The sequence below is a fragment of the Nycticebus coucang genome, chromosome 7, assembly GCF_027406575.1.
Source record: "Nycticebus coucang isolate mNycCou1 chromosome 7, mNycCou1.pri, whole genome shotgun sequence".
Classification (NCBI taxonomy): domain Eukaryota; kingdom Metazoa; phylum Chordata; class Mammalia; order Primates; family Lorisidae; genus Nycticebus; species Nycticebus coucang.
This window is the reverse complement of record NC_069786.1, coordinates 43,306,121-43,322,738: the sequence shown is the minus strand read 5'-3', so window position 1 is coordinate 43,322,738 and position 16,618 is coordinate 43,306,121. Positions and strand designations below refer to the sequence as shown.

The 16,618-nt window shown below is 39.4% G+C and overlaps 1 protein-coding gene and 1 pseudogene across 3 annotated transcripts in view; both read right to left on the bottom strand.

Moving 5' to 3' along the window:
- Nucleotides 1-16,618, bottom strand: part of MBD5 (methyl-CpG binding domain protein 5) — a 514,567-nt gene that overhangs the window by 96,876 nt on the left and 401,073 nt on the right. The window lies entirely within an intron of this gene.
- On the bottom strand, nucleotides 5,156-6,085 carry LOC128589670 (heterogeneous nuclear ribonucleoproteins C1/C2-like; annotated as a pseudogene).

Genomic DNA, 16,618 nt, shown 5'->3' with positions numbered 1-16,618 from the left:
ATATCTTTTCCATTTTCATTGTCTCCTTCATTCATTTCTAGAGTCAATTTTTGGATTTCCCTTTGGTAGTTTTCCACTTTCCCTTCAATACCTTTCATTGATTGATTTTCTTTCTTTTTTTTTTTTTGAGACAGTGTCTCACTTTGTTGCCCTGGGTAGAGTGCTCTGGCATCACAGCTCACAGCAACCTCCAGCTGTTTGGCTTAGGCAATTCTCTTGTCTCAGCCTCCCAAGTAGCTGGGATTACAGGTGCCCACCACAACACCCGGCTATTTTTTTTTTGTTGTTGTTGCAGTTTGGCCGGGGCCGGGTTTGAACCTGCCACCCTTGGTATATGGGGCTGGTGCCCTACTCACTGAGCCACAGGCGCTGCTCTCATTGATTGATTTTCATAATTTCTTTACAGGTGGGATCCTCTGTAGTGGCTCCTTATGATTCCTTGGTGGTGGTGGTGGTGGTGGTGGGGTAGATCTGTTCTGGTTTTTCATGTTGCCAGAGTTTTATTCTTTGTTCCTTACGTGTGTTTTCTACTCATTCACATCCTTCCCTTACATTCTCATTATACTTCCTCTTTCTCATTAAATTTCCTTTTCTCTGTTCTCAGGTGTTGGAGTGGTTGAGAGAGTCTGGTGAGGAGATGTCTCTAGTCTGCCATCTTGGACTCACTCCAGGTAACTTACTTGGTGAAACTGAGTTGATTTTGAGATTGTAATGATTCTTAAGTTAGACGAGGTAAAAAGTACAGAGACCCTCAATCCTCTATCTATCTTTGTTTTTTAGTACCATCATCAGCATATTATACTATCTCAGGAGCTCATATTGGGATCAAAGAATTGTGGTGCCAAATTTAAAATTATTCATTATTAAGAACATATTAAGATGCCATTGAATTATTTTTCAATTTAGAAAATTATTTTCTTTTAGTAAATAAGGAAAAAATTCAAATGAGATCCAGGACCCCTTACTCTACTCCCCCCCTACCGCCCTCCAGTCATCAGGGAGATACTGCTGTACTCTGTTGTGTGATAAGGTTCTATCCATGGTATAGTCTAACTCACTTTTTTCTATTTCCATGGTCACTGGATAACCTTCTCATTATTTGATGGATTTCTCTGGTGTTCTGATATCATTAAGTTAGTGACTTAAATAGCATGTCCAAGTATTTCAGTTACTGAAAACCAATAAAGAAACACAGACACACAAATAAATAAATAGTTCACCTGGTATATAAATTAAGTTCTGGTAAATATAGATGGTCTGTGTTAGACCCCAGAAGCCCATCACTCTTGTAAGAAATTGCAAAATTGGTTCAGTGCCTGTAGCTCAGCGGCTAGGGCACCAGCCACGTACATTAGAGCTGGCAGGTCTAACCCAGCCTGGGCCTGCCAAACAACAACAACTACAACCAAAAATAAACCCCCCCAAAACAAAACAAATAGCTGGGCGTTGTGGCAGGTGCCTGTAGTTCCAGCTATTTGGGAGGCAGAAGCAAGAGAATTGCTTAAGCTAAAGAGTTTGAGGTTGTGTGAGCTGTGATGCCATGGCACTCTACTGAGGGTGACATAGTGAGACTCTGTCTCAAAAAAAAAAAAAAAAAAGAAATAGCAATATAAAGTTTTTCACATGACAGCACTAAGGACTGCATTCTGGACTATAGTTATCCTACAGAATATTCCCCCACCTTTGAGGTCTTTCCAAAGCCAGCCTATTTTTTTGTTCATTTGTTTGTTTGTCTGTGTTTTGTGGTGCCACCTTTCCCTGACTGCATTGTTATTAGCAAAACCAGAAAGTGGTTTTGAGTCAGAGGATGGGGGAATGTATAGGACAGGATGTGGCAGCATACTTGAACAGCACTGATCCTCAGCAAGAAGCCAGGAGAGACAAAGAAGAACTTAGGGACTGAACCGAGATTAAATGACATTTTTATAATCCTGATACACTACAGGTACTTCACACACTACACCTAATATTTTAAGTATTTATTGGGCACCAAATATACATGAGGCACTGTGATAATACGGTGATAAACATGAAAAAAAAATAGTCCACATCTCTGTGGCTCCCATAGCTCAGTTGGCAAGGGTGCCAGCCACATACACCTAGGGTGGCAGGTTTGAACCCGGCCTGGGTCTGCTCAGCAACAATGACAACTGCAACCAAACAAACAAACTAAAAAAAAAAAAAAAAAGAAAAGAAAGAAAAAAGAAAATAGTCCACATCTCAAGTAGCTTATTTGGGGAGTAGAGGGCTGGAGGAAAATAGATAATTATGAATGATAGCATCTATGATAGGGCCAAGTATGAAGTACTAAGTAAGATAGAGTTATTCTAGTTTTCAAGCATTGGTAGGGAGGGTTTCGCAAGATACATCTAAGGATACATATAAATGCTACACAGGCAAAGAAACGTTGTAGGAGACATGAAACTTCACCTAATCTCTGCAAATGATCCTTTTTTTTTTTTTTTGGCAAATGATCTTAGTTCCAAAAGATTAATACTAAAAATTTTACATTTCTGAATGTTGATAACATTTCTAATATTGGAGTCATTTTTAGCTAGTAAGCAAACATTAAAAAAAGTCTCATTTTGTCAGACCTTTTAACCTTGATATGTGATAAGTGATAAAGTATTAATGAATATTTTCCACAGGAAGATGTGGATGCCTGCTTGATGCCTGAAATAGAAAATGATGACGGACATATGGATCAGCAAACATTATTTTCTAGAAAAAGTACTATCGAAGAATGATGATACACGTCAATAAGAAAAGAGTATTAGATGTGACTGCATTGGAAGCAGAAGCCAAAAGGAGCAAGACATGGGCAAGAGGGTATCAGCCTTGGATAAAGTAGTTGAAAAGTGTATCTCTTATTATTAATAAAAGAAGTTCATAAGTGATGAGAATGGTGCTAAAGTAATTTTAGCCAAATGTAAAGTAATATTAACTAACATTTATCTTACCATCTTATAGGAACTGCACCAAACACTTTATATATATATAAACTCTTTTAATCCTCTTCACAACCCTGTAATGCAGGTGTTCTTACTTTTTCTGTCCTAGAGTTGAGGAAACTGAGGTAAGAGAAATTAAGTAACTTTACTTTCACTTCCTCTTTCTGATAATTTATATCTCCCATTTCCCTCCTTATTTATCATCATCTATCATACTATGTTTTACTGTTTACCCTATTATTGTATCTCTTCTCTAACAAGAATGTAAACTCTGTGAGCACATGGAATATAGTCATCATAAAAGACAAAAATCCCTGCTATTTTTTGCTTTGGGTTCAATAGATCTTTGAAGGTTGGCTTTGTATCACTTCATCTTAAAATTTTCTATGGTACGAAGAGCAGAATCTTGCATATATTGGAGCCAAAAATATTTGTTGAGTGAGTGATGGACAGAATTAGTAAGCATATACTGAGCCCTTTGCTATGTTTAGCACCAAGCTAGTCACCATAAGATGGAGAAATACAAAATACAGTCTCTGTTCTAAAATAACTTAACATTTAGGAACAGAAATAAGGTAGAACATGAGGAATACTTGGGGCAAAAAACAAGAAGTTCTTACATTCTATTCTTTTCATTCTCAATCACCTAATGATCCCTAGAATCTCTCCTCTGAAGATACTGCAGTATTCTGCTGCACTAAACTTTCTTGGAAATGCCTGAACAATGCATTCACCATTCTATGCCTATTCACGTGCTGCTTTCTAGGCATAGAAAGATTGTCCCACTTCCTAAAGCAAACCCCTTTTCTCCTGCCCAAATTACTTGTTCATTCCTCTCTCATTTTACATGCATGTCACATGTATGTAAAAGCACTTCCCACAGTCATACACACATTGCTTGTTCTATTATTTTTATGTTTGTGGGTTTAAAACACATTAGCAGACACATGGTATTCAAATAATCTGCTTTATGTTGAATTTTTCATTCTTTAGGATTGTAGAATCTTTCATTCTTTCACCTTTCAAAATATGAAGAAAAATTATTTTTTTACTCCCCTAAAATTTAACCTGAGATAGAAAAGGTCTTGTTAATGATATGTCTAAACCACTTTGTACACAAACACACACAGAATGGCTAATTGCAGCTGTGTGTTCAACTAATATTCAATGGAGGTTGAATAGAATCTATTTTTCTTACTTTATTTTCAACACAGTGTTTCCAGAGTCAGGAATGTCCTCAGCACCTAGACGACTGCTTGGAACACAGTAAATGACTTGTTGAATAAATAAATCAATGCTATTATACACTAAATGACATGGCATGAACTAGATGTATTATAGGAACTCAGAGATGAGGTAACAAATCATAGAAAAGCAGTGAAGTCAGAAAGTTTGATATCTGTAAGACTTTTAAACTGAGCTTTAATTTCTTAATTTGTAAAATTATCACATTGAACTAGATCAGTAGTTTTCAAATGATTTTGCCAGTTGTCTTTATTGCCAATTAAAATTTAAATGCAACCTCCATTATGTAAAGAAAAGATTTGTTGGCAAAAATTCATTTTATGAGACCAACTTATAATCTTACTTATTAAAATTCATCAATAAGAATGAGTTATTTTGATTAACAAAAAGTATGGAATCAACAGATGACAATTGTGATTTTAAATCATCTTCATCAATAAATTCAGTGTAGTATTTTTTCACACAATTAAGATTATTATAGATAAGCTCTTACAAATAGCAGCAGTATATATATATATATATATATTTTTTTTTTTTCAGACAAAGTCTTGCTCTATTGCCTCAGGGTAGAGTGCTGTGGCATAAACAAACTCCTAGGCTCAAGTGATATTCCTGCCTCAGCCTCCTGAGCAGCTGGCAGGGTACCAGCTGCCTGGCTAATTTTCCTATTTTTATTTTTTTAAAAACCATACATCCTTTTTATTGTTAAGTCATAAAGAGGTATCAAAATTAAAAGCAAAACATTACAGGGTAAGACTTAACAAAACTACTCGGAGCAGCAAAGGAAGTGAAAATGGGACTAGGCGCAGGGCAATCTGAATTAATGAACATGGGAAGGACAAGGCTGGGGGAGAACAGTGAGCATGTGCTGAAGATACTAGGTGGAGAGGATATGGTGGAAATTTGATCTAGAGGAGCACCTAGGTAAGGAAAGAATAGGATGAGAGTTCTAAACCCCACTAGTGCTTAAGAGTCATCCTCTCCATTAGCACTGTCTCTGTCATCCTCTCCCGCCTGGGGCTGTTTCATCATCTCTGATCAGGTCCAGCTGGTGGACCCCCATCTTCATTAGCATCAGCCTCCAGCAGGTCCCTCCTCAGCAGAGTCATCTGCACGCTCAGACTCCATCTCCACCTTAGTCTCATCTTTCCTCAGGGAGCTGCCGCTCTGCCCCCTTCCCACTCGTCATCCTTCGTCTCTACTGCTGCTTGTTTGCTCTGCTCCTTTTCTGTTTTTTCCAGGTTTTCCAGTAAAGAATCCGGGTTTTTTTTATCTGGGTCAATTCCTTCTCAGTGGCCTGAAGGGCATCTCCTTTCAACTTTGCACACCTGGAAGAAGAACCTCGCTGTCCACTCTCAGAATTGAAGCCACTTTGCCCCCTTCGTGAGGTGCTTCCTGATACACGCTGGGCTTTGAGGGCTCCACAGTCCGAGTGATAGAAGGAGGAGGAGGAGGAGGAGGAGCACGTGCTGGGCAACTGTACATCCTGTCAGAACAATTCTGTCGAAAGTCATAGTCCAAGTCAAAGAGGAGCTGAGTAGAGGGGACGGAGAAGGGCGTTCTTGTCCTGACTCGTACATCTCCGCTGCAGATCGTTTCACACCTGCTTTTCCTCCACTCACTTTAGGTTCTGCAGCCAGATTAATATCTAAAACTTGGCCAACAATCGTTCTGCCATCCTCCCTGCTGCAGCAGCCCAGGCATTTCTCTCATTAACATACTGAGTGAAGGCAAAGCCCTTGTGAACAAAGCAAGGCACAATTTTGCCATTATTTTGAGAAAATCAGCTCCACATCAGACTTCTTGACCACAAGAGTATTGAGATTCCCAGGGAATACATGGGAGTTCATGGAGTGAGGGTCTGTCTTATTGGTAACATTGCTAGCCATTGCGTTTTATGATAAGGTTCTTCACAAAGCCAAAAAATGTAACTGAAGATCAAAACAATCTCACAGGAGGGAGGGAGAAGAGATTCGATTCTGAGCCTCCTACTCCAGGTTTCTACATGGAGATGTGGAGTACCGCTTGAGGTCAACAATGCAGCAGCAGCTGCTCTGTCCTCATCTCTTCACAAAACCCTTATTTTCCTATTTTTAGTAGAGATGGGATCTCACTTGTTCTTAGGCTGGTCTTGAACTCCTGGAGTCAAGCAATCCACTGCCTTAGGATTACAGGTGTGAGGCACTGTGCCCAGACTGGCAAGAGTATTTTAAATAGCTAATTTGGCAATATTAAGATTTCTACAATTAAAATATCCCAGAAACTTGAAAGAGGAGTAAAGAAAATCTTGTTTCCAAAACTGAATGACTATATCAAATCATTATTCATATTTCTTGTCATGAAGGTAAAAAATGGAGCAGAACTACTTAAAATTAAATTAAGCAAGAAAACTTTCTTTAAATATATGTTATCACATTAACTTGCCACTGTAAAACTGTTGAGGAATGATAAGGATACATGGCAAGAAGATGGACTGGTATCTCGTTTGTACTGAATGTGACACATGGGCAACTTTTGTCATTTCTAAAGACACACTCCTGAATGTTGAAATCTCACAAGATCAGAATCCCTAAAGTTTAAAATTTCAAAAATCACAGTTGTAAAGGTTAAAATTCTGAATGTTGAAATCCTGAAACCGAATTCCAGGGAAGACATTAGTGGATTCTCAGTTGTATGCAGAATAGTTGCATCATGTTGGGTGGAGTTTTACCTTGTCCTTGTCTTTCTCTGAAAATTAAATAAGGTCTAAGGAGATGCATATGGGTGCCAAGTTGATGGGGAGGGACTTACTTTTAGATGTCAACTTGACTGGATTAAAGAGTACTTAAGAACCTGGTAAAGTATTATTTTGTGTACAGCTGTGAGGGTGTTATTTTGTGTACATTTGTGAAGGCTCAGGTGTGTAAGCCTGAGTGGACTAGGTAGGGAAGAGCTTCCTTCAATGTTGGCAAGGGCCTAGAGAAATACAGAAGGCAATTTGATCTCTCTCTCAGAGTTGGGACAGATTCTACTTCTGCTGCCTTAGGTATCAGAACTCCTGGCTTGCCAGCCTTTGGACTTCAGGATTTACACCAGTGGCTCTCTAGGTCCTCAGGCTTTTGGCCTCAGACTGGGAGGTACAGCATTGGCATTCCTGAAGCCTTCAGACTTGGACTGAGTCACACTACAACACAGGGTCTCCAGCTTGCAGATGGCCTGCTGTAGGATTTCTCAGCTACCACAACTATGTGAATCAATCCCCCTAGTAAATCCCTTCTCACACATCTCTCTCTGTATATATCCTATTTGTTTTGTCTCTCTGAAGAACCCTGCCTGATACAGATTTAATACTGGAGAAGCTGGATATCATTCCTTCTTACTGTATTCCTTAGCACACAATAGGAGAGATCTGTGAAATTGTTGCCTTGCAAAATGGCTGTGGTTAAGTATACAAGGCTACTTAATGGTAAAAGAGAAAAATTTATTTATTTATTTATGTATATTTATTTATTTTTGAGAAAGTGTCTCCGTATGTTGCCCTTGGTAGAGTGCTGTGGTGTCCCAGCTCACAGCGACCTCAAACTCTTAGGCTTAAGCGATTCTCTTGCCTCAGCCTCCCAAATAACTGGGACTATAGGCACCCGCCACAACGCCTGGCTATTTTTGGGTTCTAGTTGTCATTGTTTGGCAGGTCCAGGCTGGATTCGAACCTGCCTGGTCCGGTGTATGTGGCTGGCACCCTAGCTGCTGAGCTACAGGCGCTGAGCCAAAAAGAGAAAAATTTAAAAGCTAATTATTACGGGTATTGAGAAAATAGAAAATGGTTTAATTCCAACAGCTGAGCAATAACCAGACTTTCACCTGGACAGCATATATTGTAAAATTTGTAGACTACAACCACTCTCCAACACAAGTGCAGCAAGTGTTTTGAAGATCATGGAAATGAAAATGTAGGCAAAAAAATACAAGAAATCTCCTCTGCCAAATTATTTCATCGCGTATGACTTTTGCCCCATCATATATAGTGCTAATTTGCTAAGTTATGTATTTCGTCTTAGCATTATATCCAATACTGGAGGTATAAAGTGTGTAAAGACTGTTAGAGGGTAGTTCTAATTTGTTTATACAGTTTTTGAAAATTTTGACTCAACAAATTAGCATTATCACGATTTGATTTTGTGTGTAGGCAATGTTTATACACATAAAAACACTGTAATTTCCTTAATAAATGAAGAGAGATCCTTTTTGTACACCTGTATTTGTGAAAGATAAAATTTCTTGAGATCTTGGCTTGCATAGGCAATGGTGACTAATCAAGGTTTCTGGTGGATTTCATTAAAAACTTTAGGGTGTCTGACATGGTATAATGAACCATAACACGACATGTCTCAAAACTTTCGTAGTGACCTATGCACATGTATTTCAGATGACTGCAGTTGGGTACGCCTAATTATCAACTAGTTATAAAGTTGGGTACACATAATTATCAACTATAATTAATGATATGTATCTATACACTTGACCTTTGCTCTATTTCTTCCTGAATACAGTTTGTCTCCTCATTCCTTATATACCCTGTGACTATCATTAGTATATCTGAGTGGTTGTGCTTGCAAAAATATGTATGTTATTATTGCCTAGTTTATTGTATAAAGTGGCCTATAAAGTGTTCTGATGTCTATGTATGTTTCTCAAACAAATCCTCTTTTAAAAATGTAAGTAAATGTCTTTTAAAGAACTTTGAATAACTTTTTTTCTAGAATCAGCTGGGTGGTTCATGCTTGTAATCCTAGCACTTTGGGAGGCCAAAGAGGGAGGGTTGCTTGAGGATAGGAGTTTGAGGCCAACCTGGGCAACACAGAAAGATTCCATCTTTGCATAAAAAAAATAAACCTGACATGGATGTGTTCACCTGCAGTCCCAGCTTCTCAGGAGGCTGATGTGGGAGGATAGCTTAAAGGCTAAAGTGAGCTATGATCATGTTACTGCACTCTAGCCAAGGCAACAGAGCAAGATCCTATCTCTAAGAAAAAATAATAAATTTTAAAAATAAAAAAATAGTTTCTAGAATTATATTTTTAAGATTTTGATATTTTGGGATTGTGATTTTCAGGATTTTAGACTTTAGGAATTTTGAACTTTCAGGATTTCAACATTTGGGATTATGGTGTTCAGAAATCTGTCCTTTAAGATTATGGCCCAAATCTGTGGCATACATATGCTGCAGCAGAGTTTTTGTTTGCATAATTTGATTCATGAATATATGGACCGAAGTTTTACAAACATAAGAAATTCAAATATGTACATAAAATTTAGTAGGAAAGCTTTAGTCACCAGTCCATAAAAAAACAACTAGCAGCACAGTTTTTGTTTTATGATCTTTAATGTGTCACAATTTGGTATAACACATTTGAGTGTGTATGTTATTTTTATTACTGTTGTAAAATACTTAATATATTTGAAAAGTTTAACTGTTGTGTCCAACATTCAGAAAAACTTGAAGAAACTTGCTGTAAACTGGATGTTCTTTCTCATCCTTCCAATATTGTCACTTCTACATAAGTAACACAAGTAATACAGAATTTATAAATATGACTTCAATTTTTAAAAATCTATCCTGTACATGTTTAGTGAGATGAGACACTCATGAGACAGGGAAGAGCCTGTTCAGACAAAAGTGGAGAACTTGTGTTAGGGAATATCAAGAAATATAGCTTTTAAAAAACATGTCAATCTTCCTAGAACAGGGTGAATCCCTATGCACATAAGCTAAAATAGCTGTAGTGTCAGAGATCCATGACATCTCTAACATAAGCATTGCTGGTCTACAGATAACTTATAAATGTAATTTACTCCTATGTAATTTTTTTCTGATAATAACATCTGTTAAATGTAGAATTGTAGAATGTAGTTATTTTCCCTTTATTTACTTGAAGAACATATTTTGATTTGAACAGAGAAAATTCTCTTAATGAATCTTTATTTCATAAAATCGCTGAATTAATTAAAGCTGCACTTCCTTTTGAGAAAAGATCAAATGTTTACCTCTGCTCTTACCAGTGGTGTGATTTTCACTATCAGTTATGTTGTTTCCAAAACTGCCTGAGCCAATAATATTTGTTGGTCTAATTTAGAAATTTAATAAAATATTTTGTAAGCCAATGAAATATGATTATTTCCATAAAAATTAAGTTAAAAGGGATGTGTAGCCCACCTCTCCCAAGTCATCAGGTGAGAGGAAGAGGGGTCTGGACCTTTCCCGCATGTGCATTATTGGTGTGGACGGACAGCTGGAGATGCTCAGTGAATTGGCAGATTGCTGTATATGAGGGGTAATTTAAAACCACGGACTCTGTTATAGAGATTTTTCCCTGCTTGGCCGTGCTGCCGGCAGGCCCCTCCTTTACAGAGGACAGCAGCTTGCAATTACTGGCAAAACCCAATTGACGAAAATTTATTCCTGAGCTGAGGGTGTCACCCGAAAAGAGAGCCACTCAAAACCACAGGGAGCTGGGAAAACCGATGGAAAATCGATGGAAAGGAATTACACCTGGGAAACAGACATTTTGAACTATCTGAAATGGCGGACGCCTTCCCACAGAACAACAGGAGTGATTAAATAGACCGGAGCATTCCTGATGGGGAATGTTGGAGGGGGCTGGCAGTTCAGGCTGCACGGCGAACTGGCGGGTGGCTGGACTCAAAAGTCCCAATTCAAAAGGGAGACTCTGAACCACAAAACTGAGAATAAGGTCCCCAAGCACTCCAACCGCTGAACCCTTCAGCAGCCATGCAAGCCGGCAACAGCCAACACCCTCCCCCACAGCCAATTGCATTCACCAGTTTGCAGGAGAATGTGGGAGCAGAGTGGAAAGATTTGTGAAGCGTGGACTCCTGCACTGAGTTGGGAGGTCGGATAGGAGTGCTGTCTGGAACAGAGCAGTTGAGGTTGCACAATAGTTAGGTGACAAACTTTGACAGAAACTCCAAAATGGTGATTGGCCAGGTAGGGTGGTTACCGTGGTAACAGTATAAACTGTGAATCAGGTATAAGCCTGGAACCCTCACAGTGCCACCTGGTATCCAGAAAGTATATTGCATTATAAATATATTCCTACGAAAGTTGATCCCTATGTCATACATATAGATGCATATTTCTACATATATACAAGAATAATTTTTTTGTGGTTGGTGCCTTTTTCTTCTTTTCTCTTTTTTTTCTGTATTTTTTCTTGCCATTTTCTTGGAAGAGCTATTGTTAATTTTTAATTTTTTATTTTTTTATAGATACATTTTTTATTTCTATTTTTTCTATTTTAAATTTCTCCTTTCTTCTTTTTTAACTTTTTTATGAACACCATTTTTTTCTTTTTTTTCAATTATTTTACAATTATCACTATTTTTATTGCAGTTGTTTCTTCTTGTTGTCGTGGGTGTTGTCTGTATGTCTATGTGTCTCCGTCTGTTTGTGCTTCTATGGGCTCGTATGTCTGGTAGCCTTTGTACCTGTTTATTTGCTCATTTGGGCTCAATGAGCTTAGTGTTACGACCTGCAATTCTGAGCTCCCAGCACTCCCCTCCACTCTCACTCTGAGGTCTGGAGGCCTGTTCCCCAGGAGTCCAGATTCTTGGGTGACTTCTTGAGAGCTGTGGACAGGACCTGGACTGCAGCTGGACAGTGATGATTCTGCAGCACGGGATTGAGGAGATGACGGTCGGCTGAGAGGGAATCACGCCAGAGCATCAGTGCCCCGAGGTGCAGAGCAGCAGCCGTCTTTAGCAACAACAAAGCCCACCCCCAGATATCCCGAAGCCACTCCTTCTGTCTCCCTGGGCAACCAGAAGAGGCCGATCATCTTCTCAGATGGCAACCACCATGGAACAGATCTGGGACTGAAACACAGGCCCCATGAATAAAGGGTTTGCCTGAGGTGGTACTGGCCTGGGTGGAATGTGGGGACTAGAAAATGCACGCACAGAGCAGAGAAACTCCCAGGGCAGGACTGACCCAGAGGACCACTTTACTGAGCCTAAGATGCACCTGGCCCTCGGGGGATCATCAGCCTATAAACAAAGGAGGACAGGAGGCTAGAGCTGACTGTGGTACGAATACAAACCAGCAGGAGTAAAGACAGGGCCTGAGGCACAGTTCTGGGAACTCAAACCAGCCCCTCTTCTGCAGAGGAATTTAGCAGAGACAGAAACAAACTCGCACAGGGTTTTCTCTTCTGCCAGTAACATCAATCAAGGGCGGGGCTGAAACTGAGTGAACATTCCATAGCCTCCATCAAGTGCCTGAGGTTGACAGGTCTCACCCCACCCTGCTGGATAGAGGCAGAGAGCACAGGCCTGGCTGAGCAGATACAGATTTCCTTGTGATTTAGGCAAGTGCGAAGCCCTGGAGTATCTGCTTACTGGAGGCACCTGAGTCAGAGCTCTGTGGGGCTATCAGTGATTGGGTGTGAAAGTAGTGCAAGGTGTGGAAGGAGGCATCAAACTTCCCAGACTACTCTATTTGCTGGGTGGGTCCTCCTGACTTCATGGAGCACTAGAACAAGTCATATTTGAGTTGTCACCAGACCCCTGCGATCCAGTTCCCAGAGACCTTTGAAACTCTCACACCTGAGACAGGTGCTGACTGAGACAATTGATTTGGACCTTTTGAACTGAGCCAATTGCCTGAGGACTATTCAAGTGTTGCCCTGAGTGTGTGGTTGTAGGAAGGTTTGATTTTACTTTTCCAATTGTTGCCTGTGGGGGGTGGGGTGACTTAATTACTGGTGTTTGTCCACAGCTGATACTTCAACCCAGAGTAACTGTTTCACTAGGGGCGAACATAGACCAGCTGAAAACAAGACAGAACCACTTAGCCCTACCACGTCAAATAGGTCCCCAACCTCTCAGGCTGTAACACTGCATGGGTCCTCGACAAGTCTCCAGGGGAAAAATCAAACAGTGCAAAGTAATCCTGGGACACAATCAGTGGAAAAACTCTGGTAACATGAATAACCAGAATAGATCAACCCCACCCCAAGGAAATATATGGCAGATGTAACTGAAGATCCCATTCATAAACAGCTGGCCAAGATGTCAGAAATCGAATTCAGAATTTGGATTGCAAACAAGATTACCAGAATGGAAGAAAATTTGGAATTAGAAATCCGAAGGCAATTTAAAAGTCAGAATTAGAAATTCAAGGAGAAATTCAAACATTGTCTGAAGAATTCAATGAATTTAAAGACAAAACCACCAAAGATTGAAGCAAGAATTTGCAACCCTCAAAGATCTGAAAAACATAGAAGAATCCTTCAGAAACAGAGTGGAGCAGGCAGAAGAAAGGATTTCTGACATTGAAGACAAAGCTTTTGAACGCTCTCAAACTCTCAAAGAAGAAGAGAAATGGAGAGCAAAATGGATCATTCTCTCAGAGAGCTCTGGGATAATTCGAAGAAGGCTAATATCTGCCTCATTGGAATCCCTGAAAGTGAAAAAGTGGCCTTGCAAGGCACAGAGGCTCTTCTCCAGGAAATTATGAAAGAAAAATTTCCAGATATGTCAAAAGATTCTGAAATTCAGATAGCAGAAAGTTTCAGAACCCGAGCACGACTCAATCCAAATAAGACATCCCCCAGGCATATCATAATTAACTTCACTAGTGTCAATATGAAGGAGAAAATTCTGAAAGCAGTTAGATGCAAGAAATCTATTACCTACAAAGGGAAGAATATTAGAATGACTGCAGATCTCTCTGCTGAAACCTTTCAAGCCAGAAGAGGATGGTCATCGATTTTTAATCTCCTAAAGCAAAATAACTTTCAACCCCAGATCCTGTATCCAGCTAAACTGAGTTTCATTTATAATGGAGAAATTAAATACTTTAATGACATTCATATGTTGAAGAAATTTGCCATAACCAAACCAGTTCTCCAGGATATGCTCAGACTTATCCTCCACCACATTGGTGTGGTAATGACCACACCAATCCTCGACCACAAAAATAAACTCACTCAGAAACTTTTGATCAAACTACAACTTCCACAATGGTGAAGGGATTAAAATTGTCCACTGGAATTTTGAAAAACTCGATACCCAAAATCTTACCAGACCACTATCCACGTGCTCCATTAATGTGAATGGCTTAAACTGTCCTCTAAAGAGGAACTGGTTAGCTGACTGGATACAAAACCTCAGGCCAGATATTTGCTGCATACAAGAGTCACATCTTAACTTAAAAGATAAATACAGACTCAGGGTGAAAGGATGGTCATCCATATTTCAGGCAAATGGTAATCATAAAAAAGCAGGTATTGCAATTCTATTTGCTGACACAATAGGCTTTAAACCAACAAAAGTAAAGAAAGATAAGAATGGTCACTACATATTTGTTAAGGGTAATACTCAATATGATGAGATTTCAATTATGAATATTTATGCACCCAAGCACAGTGCACCTCAATTTATAAGAGAAACTCTAACGGACCTGAGCAACTTGATTTCCTCCAGCTCCATAATAGTTGGAGATTTCAAAACTCCTTTGGCGGTGCTGGATAGATCCTCCAATAAAGGGCTGAGCAAAGAAATTTTAGATTTAAACCTAACCATCCAACATTTGGATTTAGCAGACATCTACAGAACATTTCATCCCAACAAAACTGAATACACATACTTCTCATCAGCCCATGGAACTTACTCCAAAATCGATCACATCTTAGGGCACAAGTCTAACCTCAGTAAATTTAAAGAATAGAAATTATTCCTTGCATCTTCCTGGACCACCATGGAATAAAAGTTGAACTCACTAACAACAGGAATCTGCATACACATACAAAAACATGGAAGTTAAATAACCTTATGCTGAATGACAGCAGGATCAGAGATGAGATTAAGAGGGAAATCACCAAATTTTTGGAACAAAATGACAAAGAAGACACGAATTATCAGAACCTCTGGGACACCACAAAGGCAGTCCTAAGAGGGAAATTTATAGCACTGCAAGCCTTCCTCAAGAGAATGGACAGAGAGGAAGTTAACAACTTAATGGGACATCTCAAGCAACTGGAAAATGAAGTACATTCCAACCGCAAACCCAGTAGAAGAAAACAAATAACCAAAATTAGAGCAGAATTAAATGAAAATGAAAACAAAAGAATTATACAACAGATCAATAAATCAAAAAGTTGTTTTTTTGAAAAAGTCAATAAAGTAGATAAACCTTTGGCTAACCTAACCAGGAAAAAAGGAGTAAAATCTCTAATTGAATAAATGAAGATTTACAAAGTGTTTAGTGATAGCATCAAGTAATCTCACTAAATAGCATGAAATACATTATTGTACATTAATACAAATAATTGACCATACAGGGAATCACAGTGATTCTAAAAAACTAAAATCAAACAGAATGTATCATGTAATCTAATTCCCATAAAAATAGAATGCTATAAGAAAATGAAATCTCCAAATACCCAAAAGTTCACAAACTTAAGAAGTAGCTATTCATATACAGGCATTATTGAAAGTCGATTTGGGGTTAGATCAATAATTTATGGGAGAATCCATATGTGGCCTTATCTAGCTGAAAATGGTTTATCAGACATGAGAGCTGTATGGGTAGAGCTGAATCTCTGGTTTATGAGGGTTGGCAAGGAAAAAAGCAAAATTAACAAATCATGTCATGTTTGCAATTTAATATCGAAGTGTTCTACAAATATATATAGATAAATACACAGAGGAGGCAGAGAGGAAAAATAATAATGAAACTGTGGCAAAATGTTAACAATTGCTGAATCTGTGCTGAGTTTTTGGGACTACTGCAGCTTCTCTGTAAATAAAGTTTTTAAAATGTAACAAGAACAACAGAGGTTTGGCATTAGGTAGTCAAAAGACTGGGGAAATGACATTAGAGATAAGGCAAGGTGGGGAAGGAGACAAGATGGCTGACTGAAGCCAGCTTTCCACAGAGGCTCCCATCTAGTAGGGGAGTTAAAGGACAAAAATTCAGCAAGTAACCTGGTGGATTTGAGCTGCACTAAGAGAGAAGGTTGAAGAACGCATGTCAACCCTGATGAGGTGAGCTGCAACCACAAGGATACAAACAAAAGGTACAAAATGCATCACCAAGCGGACGGGAGTCCCCTCCCCCATAAGAATGGCTCAGAGTGCCCCACAAACAACCGGGCAGAGTTCAAAGTTCCTCCCACTACACTCCATGAGAGACCCTCTAAAAACTGGACCTACCTCCCATACTAGGGTGCCAAGGCGTCCTCCTGCCAGGCATAAAACTGTATAAACCGTATATAGTCTCTATCTGGAATTCTGAGCTCCCAGCGCTCCCCTTTACTCACACTGAGGTCTGGAGGCCAGTCCCGGTCGGCGGAGAGGGGACCGCACTGGAGTGGCAGTTCCCTGAGGCACAGTGCGACAGCTGTCTTTTGGTGACAATACGG